The sequence below is a fragment of the Triticum aestivum genome, chromosome 1D, assembly GCF_018294505.1.
Source record: "Triticum aestivum cultivar Chinese Spring chromosome 1D, IWGSC CS RefSeq v2.1, whole genome shotgun sequence".
NCBI lineage: Eukaryota > Viridiplantae > Streptophyta > Magnoliopsida > Poales > Poaceae > Triticum > Triticum aestivum.
The window spans coordinates 85,486,896-85,500,569 of NC_057796.1; the positions used below are offsets into that span (position 1 = coordinate 85,486,896).

Sequence of the window (13,674 nt, forward strand, 5' to 3'; positions counted from 1 at the left end):
TGGTACTGATGTTAGTTGCTCGTTTAGGTGCTGATGGTCCAAGAATTGTAAAGATAAGGCGGGGGAACCTTATTTGTGTGGTGGATGCAATTATGTTATGAGGTCAATTTGTAATTTATTATACTGCAGTTATGGACCAAGCCATGAATCAGTACCAAAATTCAGGATTGGTGAGAAGAAACGTGAACTTAAAATGTTTTTAGTATCCTAATCTTGACTTGTCGCTGATGGACCACAATGTTCAAGCTCGGCAGATACTACCTCCGTCCTGATTTATTGGTCCCATCGTATTTTGTGTTAATGTTTGACCATAGATTTAACTAACAAAATACTAATGCATGTCACAAAAATTATATCGTTTGCTTTGTATTTGAACATAGTTTAAGATGATATTATTTTTGTTATGTATAACTTATATTTATTAGTTAAAATCATGGTCAAATTATGACATTGAATACAAGGGGACTAATAAACCAGGACGGAGGTAGTAATGTTGAACAACTAAAATTATTGGATCTCAAGACAGTTTAGAGATGTGTCCAGTCTTGGCATTCCCAAGTAATCATTGGTGTTCATTTTTGAAATACTGCTTTGTACTTCCTCCGTAACAAAATGTAAGACGTTTTATACCCTATGCAAACCAAAAAAAGATCTTACATTTTGGTACAAAGGTTGTAGTTTTATTTTCCTGTAGCTGGTTATTGAGTGGCATGTAGTAGATTGAGATGAAGGATGTGAGTGAAGATTTGACATGTGAGAGGCAATCAACGATGCAAGTCGTGAGAGCAGTTGATGTAAAGTGACAATCATCATGTGCGGAGGTCACGAGAGGAGTCGTTAAAGAGCGACCATGAAGGCCAGCAGAAGACGAGCACCAAGCATTACAGAAAGGTGTATGCGAGACGGAGCCTATGTAAGGGACACCGCCAAGAGTTAGTGGGCAGCAAGGGAGATGTGTATCGGATGAAAACAATGTATTTATTTTTATTTTTTTTATTTTTACCTAAATACTTCATCGTGTGCGCGCACGATTTCGCTAAACCGAGCGGCCGCGCCTTGACCGCTCGTTGCGAGCATATCGCACGACCCACGAGCGCCAGGTGTTTCCTGGTCGGGGTGAGATGCAGTTCTCTCACGCGCTATCCGACAAAACACAGCGCCACCGCCCGCGCCTTATTCGCAGCGTCCCTTTAGCTGCCGCCGTTGGACCCTCGCCGCCCAGCGCCCCTCCAGCTGCCGCCCCACCCTCTAGCGCGTCTGCCGCTGCACCTACACAGCCGGATGCAACCCCGCGCTTTTCCCGGCCGGCGACCCCACCCATCCGAGGTCCTCCTCCCCCTCACGTCGCCCGCGACCCCGTCCTCCTGCTGACCGCCGCTATCCGTCTCTGGCGCGCCGCCGTGCGGGAACCCGAACCGATTCGAGGAGCTTCACGCTGGATCCGCCCATCCCACGGCTTCCTGTGGAGCTCCGCCGTCTAGACGCCTTGCCGACGCCGGTGAGTCCTGCGCTGCCACCCCTCGTGCCACAGCCGCGAGGCTCGGATCTCGCCCCGTCTCAACACCATCCATTTCATCTTCGGCGAGGACTGGCCGCTCATGGAGCTCCGCGTCTTCCAGGAGGTCTTCTCCAGGGCGCCCGCACTGGTGGAGGCTTCTGGGTTCACGGGGAAGCATTCGGGGTGGTCGTGATGTTGCTGCTTCCCGGTGCTCACTTCGTACAGATGTGCCCGGAGGCGAGCCTCAAGGTCTAGCCGCCTCCGCTGTTTCGCGGCGACCACATGGTCAGGTGCATGCCGGAGGAGGCCTTGTCATGGAAGCGTCAGGCGTGTGTGCATTATCAAATCACAGAGGTGATCCTTTCGATTTGGATATCAACGTGAGTATTTAGTGCCCAGGAGCATGGTGCTCACCCGAATGCTAATAAAAGATTTTCAGTGTGCTTTGCGGCTCTCAATGTCCTACTGCCAAGGCTTTAGGTTAGTTGATTATAATTCCTGCACGGCGGCACAACCAAGAATTCAAATCTTGGTTGAATATCATGATCTTACATTTTGTAGTGCTTTTTCTTGAGAAAATTATCAAATAGTTGTAGTTGTACACATAATAGTTTTTAGTTGTATATAAGATTTGGGAAGTTGCGCAACACGGTGATACTATGTTGGCTTGACGTTGTTTTCGCTTAAGTTGATCTATTTTCACTAATCATATTTTTAGTTGGCATCCGCAGTAGTTATAGTTGCACACATACTAGTTTTCAGTTGGATACGACCATTAGAAAGTTGCACAACACGACAATACAAAGATGGTTAGACGATGTCTCGCGCTTGCATTGCTTACTCAAGTATAGCTAGATGGGTAACATTGTAAACTCGATCAACTACTGCTGCACACTGGAAGACTGTCGCACATGCATGAGCAAAGAGTTGCACAGTCTCATCGGTATAGTCGCACATGCACGGCCGCGAAGATGCACACTCTCGTCGGCATAATAGCTCATGCATGACTGCGGGAGTTGCACATGCTCCTCGGCATAGTCACACACACACATGGTCATGGAGCTGCACACTCTAGTTGGCATAGCCACTCATGCATGGCCGTGGAGTTGCACACATTCATTGGCATAGTCGCACACACATGACCACAGAGTCGCACACTCTCATTGGCATAGTCGCACACATGCGACCGCGGAGTGACACACTCGTCGACATAGTAGCTCACGCACGACAGCAGGAGTTGCACACATGTGCCAACTTAGTTGCACACGCACGACCACTGAGTTGCACACTCTCGTCGGTGTAGTAGCTCACGTATGACCGCGGAGTTGTAGACTCTCGTCGGCATAGTCACACACGTGTGACAGCGGAGTTGCACAATCTCACTTGCATACTCGCACACGCATGGCCGCAGAGTTGCATACTTTCGTCGGGCATAGGTTCCCACTCTCTTTCACTGCGGACGTTGAATTCTCGTTGGTATAGTAATTCATGCAAGATTGCAGGAGTTGCACACGCGAGGCGGCATAGTCGCGCACATAGGACCACGAAGTTGCACACTCTCGTTGGCGTAGTAGCTCACGCACGGCCTCGGAGTTGCACACTCTCATCAGCATAGCCGTACATGTGTGGCCGCGGAGTTGCACACCCTCGTCCGCATAGTCGCACACGTAATACTGCGGCAGGTGCTCACGCCCGACCGCGGAGTTGCACTCTCGTCAGCATAGTCGCAAGAGCGTGGTCCGGAGTTGCACACTCCCGTTCGCATAGTCGCACATGCACTGCTGCGGGAGTTGCACATGCACCATGGGTAGTTGCTCACGCGCAGCTGCAGAGTTGCACACCCTGATTGACATAGTTGTTCACACACAGACTGCGGGTTGGCACACTCTTATAGGATAGTTCCTCACGCGCGACTGTGGGGGCTGCACACACGCGGCGACTACCAGACAGTTGGTTAGGGTAGTTAATCGGGGCAACAAACGAAATTGCACATTCACTATTAGGAAGTAGTATGGGGTGGTGTCATCGGTGAAAACTGCATGCCCACGGTTAGTGAGAAAAGTTGCACATCAACTGTCAGCTAGTTGCACGTCAAGGCTAAACAGTTGCACCAAATGGGGAGTAAATTGCACACAAAAAATTTCGTCGAAACATGTCCATGCGGGATTTAGTTTCGAAGAGCACGTCGCGAGGGTTCCAGCGGTGAAAATGGATCTTAATTCTGACGCCTGATTTAAAAGTTATGACATTTTAAAATTTTGAAAGCTCAAATTAAATGCGTTCACACTTGTTCATATGATACTTTTGTAATACTTTTATGTTTACACGGTACTTTCTCTAATAAATGGATTAGGATTTTTTTTCTTATATCAATCAGAGGGGGAAAATTATTACCCTGTATAGATTAGGGACCAAAATTTCTATTTTAGGCCGGCCGTTCGAGAAGGTTACCGAGCAGCCGGCCGCCCGCAAGACTTGTCCTTATTTTTATTACTTGAAGATCAGAAGCAGTCGGCGGAGCGCACCAAGTGGTCAAAGCAGCGAGTGAGGCATGATTGAGCGACCTTCACGGTAGGATCCAGCAGGTAGCGCCGAACTGAAGGTAAGGTGGAGCGATGCACAACAGGGGAAGGAGCGGACTCCTTGTGCTGCCACCACGTGCATGTGGGTTGCCGTGTTAGGATCAGACAGTGAAATACTTTCACCCAGCTGACTCTTTTGTGTAGCGCCCGACAGGTCGGCTCTACATTACACTGAGTAGCGTCGAACTGACTGACGCTACACACCTGGTCAGCGTGGCACCCCCGGGCTAGGTCCGGCCCCAGCATAGGTCGTGCAGCGCCCAGAGCAAAGGCGCTATAGTTCGAAGTGTAACGCTTAGCCCAAAGGTGATGCACTTCGACTTAGTAACCGCAGCCGTCAGGCCCTCCCCCATCCTACCCATTCGCTTCAAACAAAAGCTTCGGCGTTGCGGCTCTCTTTCTCTCCCCCTCTCAATTCCCTCTCCAAATCTCGCAGATCTGACGTTTTTTTCGTGGATTTCTGTCCTAACCTCTCCTAGAAGGTATTCTCCTTCAATCCCCTTCTTTTTATCCGAAAAATCTTCCCCATTGTTCATGTTTGTGGTGAAACCCTAGTTTTTATTGATTCAAAATTTCTATGAGAACTTGAAATAATGTGTGTTGATTTAGCCTATGTAGATTAGTTGTAGTCATTGAGGAACTTTTGTTGTTGTTGATTTGTAGTGTAAATATCCATTTAGTTTGGCCAACTAGATTGATTTATCTTTAGCTGGAGTGGTGCTTTGTGGTAGCTTCAATCTTGCGGTGTCCTCAGTCTGTGACAGAAGGAGTAGCTGTGACAGAAGGAGTAGCGAGACACGTATTTGTATTGTTGCTACTAAGGGTAAAACGACGGGGTTTGATCTTATTGGTTGGTTTTATTCTACTTACTCTTCGTTCCTAAATATTGTCTTTTTAGAGATTTCAAATGGACTACCACATACGGATGTATATAGACATATTTTAGAGTGTAGATTCACTCATTTTGCTTCGTATGTAGTCACTTGTTGAAATATCTTGAGACAAATATTTAGGAACGGAGGGAGTACATTACATTAGTTTGATTTCACACCTATCCAGGAGGGTTGTCCCTAATATAAATAGGCTAGCCCTTCCCTTCGTGGGGGACTTTTGCCATTTCTATCAAAGACCAAAGACATAGACTCCTCCTGAGATTGGAGAGCTCTTGTTATCCATATTCTCATGATTCCTTGAGAAATTGCTTCTAATTCGCGCTCCACGATGATGTCCCACAAGTATAGGGGATCAATCATAGTCCTGTCGATAAGTAAGAGTGTCGAACCCACAGTACTAGGGAAAAGACTAGCAGTAGCGCGGGGTGCCGCGCTATTGATACGGCAGTAGCGTTGGTCTAAACACGCTACTACTATACGTACTTAGTAGTACGCGTTTTGCAGAAAGCGCTACTGGTAAATACTAGCAGCGCGCCTCTATGCCCGCGCTACTACTATTATTGCGTATTCTATTTCTTTTTCATTTTATGTCGTATTCATACACCAATATACAAGTTTTCATGCAGTAGCAATTTAGAGATTGTTTTTACATCATAAATAGTTATTACATCACTGGGTGAAAGCACCGTGGATTAGTTTCAAGTGGATGGATCCATATACTTGAAACTAATCCGTGGTTCTTTCACCCAATGATATAATAAATCATCATCATCATCATCTCATTAACAACTTATCATCATAATACATCATTGTCATATAAGAACTCCTCATGATCATCATTTTCGTCAATGAGACATCATATACCATGTTGGTCACTAGTCATACTCACAACTCCTTCTCCTCATCATTCAATCTAACACATTGTAGCACATAATAACACATTGTACCTAGGACTTACTCCTCTCTCATAGGACCTACTACCCTCTCTTAGGTAAAATAACATAAAACAAGATAGGTCCTGACTCTCCATTATGGAGAATGGAGATTATCCTGTCTCCAATTCTTGCGCTTCGCACAATGTTGCTTCCAAGTAGCTCCCTATGATTGACCATACATTTTTCCAATCTTTGATTGTCATGTCTTCATCGGTTTTAGAAATCCGGTATGAACAGCAGTGATGCGTAGGATGACCTGGCCGTAAGCTCATAACATCAAGGCGACCTTTCGGAAACATCAGATGAGGCACACAATCCTTCGGGATTTTTGTTGAAAAACATAGTAATAACTTCATAGTTAGCAATGTAGTTTAGTTTTAGAAGAATTTATGCAAAAGATGCACGGATGTCGTAATAGTAAAAAATCTTACAATGCCATCTCCATGGATGTTACCATAGTTCAACACGTGCACTAGTGACACGTATTGACCATAATGTGCAGGATTTTGATAATAGATATTGTAATTCTTAAGATCATTCATAAATGAGATTAGATGATCTTTCTCCTAATAAGTTAATTCTGCGCCATCGGTGTAATAGGTTCTGTCTACCATCTTCCGCACATTTTTTGAAGAATGAAGATAAGCTATCAATGGAAATAAGCTGTCAACTATTTTGAAATAAACAATATAAATTACTTAATAACTATGTTTGAGAAACTCACATTGCGGTAGAATTGGAAGCGTATCAACAAGGAACCAAATGTCCATATTTGTCTTCGTCGATGTCAGGATCACCAAGATCCATGGTGATAAGCATACCCTCATGAAAATCATACGTCTTGCAAAGTGCTCCCCAATTCAGGCAACCAAAATGGGATACGCTCTCAGAATTGTATAGATTTACAGCAAAATCATATCCATGATGGGTCCTTAGATGAACTATCTTTGTTTCCATACTTTCATGATCTTCAAAATCCATCCTCTCCAAGAAATAGCCTCTTGCATGGCATGAGATAAGCTATAGTCGAATTGTAAAATATGAAAATTACACGTTGAAGAAGCAGAAGGCGTGCTTAATTACAAAAAAACACTTGTCGTCATTGCGTACCGTTTCAACAACGAAGGTCTCCTAGAGCTTAATGCTGAAGCGCCGACCTTCTACCAGGTGAGGCCTGTCGCACAAACCCCGGTAGTCGCCACACCAGTCGCATTCCGGGAGACTATCATCATCCGATGACATTTCTTATGTTCATAATTCAAAGATTAAACTTCTAAAATTAAATATATGTACTATAAATCCGGGGCACTCGATATTTCCTACATATTCTAGCACAAGTCATGCTTAAATTCACGGGAAAATCCAGCATGTCCTTTGCTAAAATAGGACATATCGAGCGCCTGAAATTTGCCGGAACGGAAATGAATCAACACTCTGGCAAAACATAGGCCACTCGAATTTTCCCTGTGATACAAAGATGTCCATACACATACAACGATGCTTAAACTTGAAATTCCATCCAGATCGATTATCATAAGCATTCGCACATGAGCTCAACGACTAAATACCCTAGTTCTACTGTATTCAAAACACCGAGGAGTAGAGAAGGAGGAGGTGGACTTTTAGCTCACCAACTCGGGTGTAGAAAAATTCTATTACTAAAACATTTTAATATATTACTAAAATTACAAACTATATCTAAAACATCCTAGTTCTAGCCCTAACATTTACTAAAAATACCTTAGTGAAACCCTATGTCTAAAACATCCTAGTTCTAGCTCTAACATTTACTAAAAGTACCTTAGTGAAACCCTCTGTCTAAAACATCCTAGTTCCAGCCCTAATATTTACTAAAAATACCTTGTTCTAACCCTAAATTATCTTATATATAAACCTAACATAACTAAATTAAGCACTTACTAAATAAACTAGTTCTATTAAGTACTTACTAAATAAACTAGTTCTATTAACCACTTACTAAATAAAATCTACTCTATTCAAATACCTACATTGAAAATTTTCTATTCCATGCAAATAATCTACATTCTATTGTATTGAAAAAACAGTAAAAAACTACATTATCAGTGAGGAGAGATGGAGGGAGGCAGGAGGAAGGAGGGGTGGGAGGAGGGAGAAGGAGGAGGGAGGAGAGAAGAGAGGGGGTGGGAGGCCTAGGGAGGAGGGGGTGGGAGGAGGGAGGAGGGAGGAGAGAGGAGGAGGGAGAAGGAGGTGGGAGGAGGGCAGTGGGAGGAGGGAGGAGGAGGGAGGCGGGCACGACCAGAGAAGGGAGGAGGGCGCGGTAGGAGGAGGGAGGAGGGCGGTGGGAGGAGGAGGAGGAGGGGTGCCGCATACCGAGGAAGGAGGAGCAAGGGCGGCGGCGGCCAATGCGGCGGTGGGGGAGGGCCGAACGTCTGCGACGGTGGAACGTACGGGAGAGTGAGAGTGGGAGTGGAGAGGGTAGAGTGAGGGGCGGCCGGTTGGAGAAGATAGGATGAACTTAGTAGTAGCGCATGTTAGGACAAAGCGCTACTGCTAAGCTCAATAGGAGTAGCGCGTTTACTAAACAGGCGCTACTGCTATGCCTAGTTTTGTGGCAAGGTCGTGGGAGTTATAGTAGTAGCGCTCTTTCCTCCTAACGCGCTACTGCTATGTGGAAAACAGCAGCGTGTTTTGTTGTCATGCGCTACTACTAAGTAGCAGTAGCGCCTTATTTTAAACCGCGATGCTGATAAGATTCTGTGTATAAGGTTTTCCCTAGTAGTTCCAACGAGGAGCAGAAGAAAAATGACAAGCGGTTTTCAGCAAGGTAGTTTCTGCAAGCACTGAAATCGTCGATAACAGGTAGTTTGATAGCAAGATAATTTGTAACGAGCAAGTAACGATAACGGTAAATAAAGTGCAGCAAGGTAGCCCTATCCTTTTGTGGCAAAGGATAGGCCAAAACGGTCTCTTATGATAAGCAAATCGTTCTTGAGGGCACACGGGAATTTCATCTAGTCACTTTCATCATGTTGGTTTGTTTCGTGTTCGCTACTTTGATAGTTTGATATGTGGGTGGACCGGTGCTTGTGTGTTGTTCTTACTTGAACAAACCTTCCACTTATGATTAGCCCCCTCGCAAGCATCCGCAACTACGAGAAAAGTATTAAGACATAAATCTAAACATAGCATTAAACATATGTATCCAAATCAGTCCCTTACGAAGTAGCGCATAAACTAGTGTTTAAGCTTCTGTCAGTCTAGCAACCCATCATCTAATAACTACACAATGCATTCCTTTAGGCCCAAGTATGGTGAAGTGTCATGTAGTCAACGTTCACATGACACCACTAAGGGAATCACAACATACATATCATCGAAATATCGAACACATATCAATCTTCACATGATTACTTGCAACATGATTTCTCCCGTGGCCTCAAGAACAAAAGTAACTACTCACATATGATATTCATGCCCAAGATCAGAGGGGTATTAAATAGCATAATGGATCTGAACATATAATCTTCCACCAAATAAACCATATAGTAATCAACTACAAGATGTAATCAACACTACTAGTCACCCACAGGTACCAATCTGAGGTTCTGGTACAAAGATTGAACACAAGTGATGAACTAGGGTTTGAGATGAGATGGTGCTATTGAAGATGTTGATGAAGGTTGGCCTCCCAAAGATGAGAGGGTTGTTGGTGATGATGATGGCTTCGATTACCCCCTCCGAGAGGGAAGTTCCACCGGTGGAATTGCTTTACCGGAGGGCAAAAGTGTTCCTGCCCAAGTCCCGCCTTGAGACGGCGGCGTTCCGTCCCGAAAGTCCTCTCCTTATTTTTTCTAGGTCAAAAGACCTTAAGTACCAGAAGATGGGCACCGGAGGTGGGCCGGGCTGCCCACAACCCACCAGGGCACGCCTGGGGGGCCTGGCGTGCCCTCGTGTCTTGTGGTCATTAGGTGACCCCCCTCCAGTAGTTATTTGCTCCAGTATTTTTTGTATATTCCAAAATAATTCTCTATGAAGTTTCAAATCATTTGGAGATGTGCAGAATAGATATCTCTGATGTAGCTTTTTCAGGTCCAGAATTCCAGCTACCGGCATTCTCCCTCTTTGTGTAAACCTTGCATATTATGAGGGAAAAGGCATTACAATTACTCCATAAAGCATTATTATGCATAAAAACAATATAAATAACAGTAGGAAAACATGATGCAAAATGGACGTATCACACGACTAGATCGTGTTTTGTGGGTTAGAGTTCATGGTTTCCCTTGCGGATTGCACCTATCCCGCGCTCCATGGCTTGAGCGTGGTTGTGTGGGGTAGTATTGCGGATTGTGGATCGGAGAATGTTCGGATTGCAAGCTTCGGTGAGTGCAAGCTTCGGTGAGCATCCTCCTCGTCGGGTCATAATCTCTCATTTTCCGTTTTCTGGCTGCTTGCAGCTAGTTAACCCCATCCTTTATCGATCCTACGTCGTGAAGATCGGACCGCCCCTTGTACACCCTCTTCTCCAAAGATGGTGTCGCATCATCTGGTATTCAGAGCAAGGTTTACACGGTTGGATCTTTATCTTTGTTGCTAGATCTATCGATTTTAGTTTGGTTTTCCCCATCCTAGAGTCCAAAGCCAAAAAGGCACAAAAAAAGAATCCAAGCCTTTGTTTGCTGAGATCTAGTTGTTTGCTTTCCTCTTTGTGTTTGCACCAAGTTCTATCCAAAGTTGCTGCTGTTTTTCTTTGAGTCTGGTTGTTTGATCTATTGTGCTGCAAAAAAGCAAAAAAAAGAGAGGGAAAAAAGCAAAAAAAGAGAAGAGACAGTGTTGAGCAAGTGTGCAATCATATTTAGTTTGGTGAAAATTTTCAGAAGTTGTAGTGACAAGTGTTGCAGCTCAAACATGGTGCAAGGATCTAGAAATATTTCTTGTGCATTTGGTTTGCATTAATTGGATCTCAGCACTAGCCATCCTCATTCACTACAAGAAATATGTCAACTTGTGACCACCACTATTGGTCGCTGAATGGTCATTGTTTTTCATTTGCGACCTTTTTATGACCAAAAACAATTGGTTAAAAGCTGACCGTCTTTAATGAAACTTAACGACCTTCTCTGTGGTATGGTCATAGAAGGCAACGACCAAAACAAAAGGTCGTTGGTTCAACGACCAATTGTTTTGGTCGCTGGTTGTCTGCCCAGGCCACGTCGGATCCAACGTGGCAAGTTGACGTGGCAAAATTTCGACCAAATGAAAAGTTCGTTGATTAGAATCAACCCGGTCCAATTCAACGCTTTACTTGGGCCAAGCCCACTAATTCAGCCCATTTAATATTATTTTTCCTATTAATTCTGGTCAGCCACATGGTCCAGGCCAAAAAATTCGGCCTTTTTATTTTATGGGCCATGGCCTTTTAGTCTACTGATTTTCTATTTTCAACCATTATATATTCAAGCTGGTCCCACTAGTCAGATGGATCCCACTTATCATGTTCATCTCTCAAATTGGTCCCACATGTCAGAAATGTACAAATTTGACAGATTATTTTCATAAGTGGCCCCACTGGACATGTTTCCATTTCACAAGTTTTCAAATCACATACATAATCAATATTTCAAATAGAACAAAGAACACATAAAATTCATCAAATATACCACTAAATAAATCTATTACAATCTTTACAACACAGATATGCTACAATATGTCACTCTTCACTGAGTTGGACTTCATGGCTTCACACTTGGCTTCACACTTCATGACTTCACACTTGCTTCACACTTCACTACTTCACACTTGAGCTTCTATAAAAGAGGAACCACCACAATTTTAAGTCTACAATACAACAATTGATACTAATCAAGGATAAAAACAAAAACAAGTAATAGACTCAAATGTGAAGGCGGCATGGAACTAGTGATATGACAACATACAGAAAACACTACAATGTAATACTGTTGTAAGTTTATATCAGCGCAAAATCAGCACTGCACAATGAAGCACATAACAATTGGTACCAAGCAAGCTGACAGACTCACAGTTTTATCAACCCTCATAGATAAACAAAGTTGAGTTATCCATACAGCCATCCTCCAATAGACCATCGGACTAACACCACACAGAATAAACAAAAAGAGAAAACTCAAATCTCCATGGAGAAATGGACACCAACTCTGCATTATCACAGTAGTATAATGTGGTCTACGGGATTCAACTCTACTCTGAACAAGTTGACCATTAAAATAAGGATCGTGTGGCCTCCAGGAAAACTGGAGCTGCAGTCTTCAGATCTACTTCAAATTTTGACACGCAGCATGCAAGTAATTCACCATAGAGAACATATATATGGGCATGGGGATCTGATACTCGACGATGACAGCAAACTAAAATCTTGGCCCAGTAATTAATGTCGGAGCCAATCGGACAAGCAGAAATTGTGGCGAGTAGGCTGAGATTGCCCCTAGAAAATTCAATTTTTTGCAGGTTTCCAGAATCCATGAAGAACCCATCAATTCCGCGCCGAAGCGGGAGATGTGCAGGCAGATCAAATAGTAGATTCGAGCAAGAAGGATGTACTACCTGAAATAGGAAACGAGGAGGCCGATCCGACGAGTCCCACCCAAACTGTGGAAGGAGCAGCAGCAACAACAACTACATAAGGACTTGACGGCCCAGACGCCATCGTGGAACTAGTAGGTGACGACGATGTGGTAGTGGTGGAATCCGTCGTCGAGGCCAACGGCGCCTGCGGTGTCCTCGTCGTCCTTGAAGGCGATGACGACGGAGGGGTCGGCGTCGAGCCGGTGGTCGCGGCTCTGGTAAGAACTACAGGAAACTTAATTACTTCTCAATGTTGTGGAGTCACGCTTTAAGAAAACATGTCTATGTATATACAAACATGAAAGATTAGCCGTGCAAAGGTTCAATGGATCCAAATAATCGTGCACATCAGAAAACTAGAGGAATAGACAGTCAACACGTATATATCTAGTCAATAAAGTATGCATGCAAAGTTGTACTAATGTAGACATGCTTTCACATCATAATTCAGAAACATCAAAGTCTCGCCGCATCTCAAAATCAAGCCGATCTAACATGTAGGTACTGGTTAACAGATCCAATAATACTACTGCAATTGTAATCATACGACAGAACAGATGTGACCACCTCAGACAACTATGTACTGCTAGTTCAATTTATGCTCAGATCTGCACTGAGACAACCAGAAAGCATCATGCATGCAAACAAGGGTACAGCCTTTTGGTCAAGTCTTCATGACATACAAACATGTTTATACAATGTTCAACATTTCTAGTGCACGCATTGTACAAAGCAAAACAAATTGAAACCCAATAAGACATACTCGTGCACAAGAGTCAACCTCTATAAAAGAGAGTGTAAATATTTCCTCATGGGTAGGTAGCTAACGAAATGACCATTTACATGCATCAACAGGACTTCGTTAAATACCAGATCAAGCAATAGCATTTGCTATGTGCAGCTCCAAGACATTAATTCTATAGTACCATATTCTAGATGAATATATTGGAAGAATTCAGACTTCCGTACAAGTACTGTCACTACAAAAAAATACACTTCCGTGATGATACGTGTTTGTCATAGTAGGTAACATTTTCTGTCATGCATGTACATCCATGACAAATTTATGACAGAATCAAGATAGTCATACCTGTGCTGTCGTAGAAGTGTTCCATGACATTACCAAAATTATCAACATGGAAGTGTCCACTTCCATGACGATAAATCGCGCGTCGCAGAAG

General features: G+C 43.8%; 1 long non-coding RNA gene across 3 annotated transcripts in view; it reads left to right on the forward strand.

Moving 5' to 3' along the window:
• Positions 1-211, forward strand: part of LOC123180486 (uncharacterized) — a 30,340-nt gene extending 30,129 nt beyond the window's left edge. For all 3 annotated transcript variants that reach the window (XR_006491071.1, XR_006491070.1, XR_006491069.1), the window contains one exon: positions 28-211. This is a non-coding gene — a long non-coding RNA (uncharacterized lncRNA). The remainder of the gene's footprint in view (positions 1-27) is intronic.
• The last annotated feature ends 13,463 nt before the right edge of the window (positions 212-13,674 follow it).